The sequence below is a fragment of the Nicotiana attenuata genome, unplaced genomic scaffold, assembly GCF_001879085.1.
Source record: "Nicotiana attenuata strain UT unplaced genomic scaffold, NIATTr2, whole genome shotgun sequence".
NCBI lineage: Eukaryota > Viridiplantae > Streptophyta > Magnoliopsida > Solanales > Solanaceae > Nicotiana > Nicotiana attenuata.
In genome coordinates, this window is record NW_017676190.1 from 23268 (window position 1) to 25303 (window position 2036).

A 2036-nucleotide genomic window follows, 5' to 3' on the forward strand; every position below is an offset into this window, starting at 1 on the left:
TTTCGGAGCCCGGTTGGGTCCTTGCTTGTGTGGTTTCTCGGTCTTACTTATTTGATCGTATCCGGGAGTGTCAGATTGATGACCCTCATTTTCTTGTCCTCAAGGACAAGGTTCTGCATGGTGATGCTAGAGATGTGACCATTGGTGATGACAGGGTATTGAGGATGTAGGGTCGGATTAGTGTACCCAATGTTGATGGGCTTCGGGAGTTGATTCTAGAGGAGGCCCACAGTTCGCGGTCTTCCATCCATCCGGGTGCCGCGAAGATGTACTAGGATTTGAGGCAGCACTATTTGTGGAGGCGGATGAAGAAAGATATAGTTGGGTTATGTAGCTCGGTGCCTCAATTGTCAGCAAGTAAAGTATGAGCACCAGAGACCGGGTGGCTTGCTTCAGCAGATAGAGATTCCTGAGTGGAAATGGGAGCGGATCACCATGGACTTCGTAGTTGTCCCACGGACTTTGAGGAAGTTCGATGCCATTTGGGTGATTGTGGATCGGCTGACCAACTCCGCGCACTTCATTTCTGTGTGTACTACCTATTCTTCAGAGCGGTTGGCGGAGATTTATATCCGGGAGATTGTTTGTCTGCATGGTATTCCAGTTTCCATCATTTCAGATAGAGGTACTCAGTTTACATCACGGTTCTGGAGGGCCGTAGCATGAGTTGGGTACACGGGTGGAGTTGAGCATAGAATTTCACCCCCAGACGGATGGACAGTCCGAGCGCACTATTAAGATTCTTGAGGATATGCTCCGTGCGTGTGTGATGGAGTTTGGAGGTTCTTGGGATCAGTTCTTGCCACTGGCGGAGTTTGCCTACAACAACAGTTATCAGTCCAGCATTCAGATGGCACCGTACGAGGCTTTGTATGGTAGGCGGTGTAGATCCCCGGTGGGTCGGTTTGAGCCGGGTGAGGCTACATTATTGGGCATAGACTTGGTTCAGGACGCCTTGGAGAAGGTTAAGGTGATTCAGGATAGACTCCGCACAGCCCAGTCCAGACAGAAGAGTTGTGCGGACCGGAAGGTTCGTGATGTTTCCTATATGGTTGGAGAGCGGGTCTTGCTTCGCGTTTCGCCTATGAAGGGCGTTATGAGATTTGGGAAGAAGGGGAAATTGAGTCCGAGGTTTATTGGTCCCTTTGAGGTATTGCGACGTGTTGCGGAGGTTGCTTATGAGCTCGCCTTACCTCCCAGCTTGGCAGGAGTTCATCCGGTATTTCATGTCTCGATACTCCGGAGGTACCACACAATCCGTCGCACGTATTAGATTTCAGTTTAGTCCAGTTGGACAAGGATCTATCTTATGTTGAGGAGCCAGTGGCTATATTGGATAGGCAGATTCGAAAGCTGAGGTCAAAGAGCATTGCGTCAGTGAAGGTTCAGTGGCGGGGTCAGCCGGTCGAGGAGGCGACTTGGGAGACCGAGCAGGATATGTGATAACTAGGGATTCTAGTCTATTTTATGCTCCTTTTTGCTTAAGTTTTTGATTAAAAGTGTATACAAGTAATCCCAAAAGCTAACATGTTGTGCTTGTTTGTAGTGTTTCGTCAAAAAGAGAGAAGAAAGTCAAAACCAGCTCAAAAAGGAGTGAAACCTGCACAAGTCAAAGCTGAGTCAACTGAGCGCCGACAGCAGAAAATCAACCGCGGACGCGGAGGGTCCACCGCTGAGGCGGTCTCGATCTCACGGTCCACGGTGGAAAGCTTAGAGAGTGTGTTTTGGGGCTTGCAAGTTACCGCTGCCCGCGGTGCTTTTGTGCGGCAGCGGTGTCTCTACCGCGGCAGCGGTCCTTTTATCGCGGTCCGCGATGGCAAGGTTCAGAGAGCCGTAATGTTGGGCTTAAAAACTCACCGCGGCCCGTGGTGAAATTGCGCGGCAGCGGTGGTTTAAACGCGGCCGCGGTCATTTTATCACTCTCAGCAGAAGCCAGATTCAAAGAACCAAAAGTGAAGTTACAAGTTGAAGACCGCAGTCCGCGATTGATTCTACGTGGCCGCGGTAGTCATACCGTTGCAGCAGTCCATTTTCCA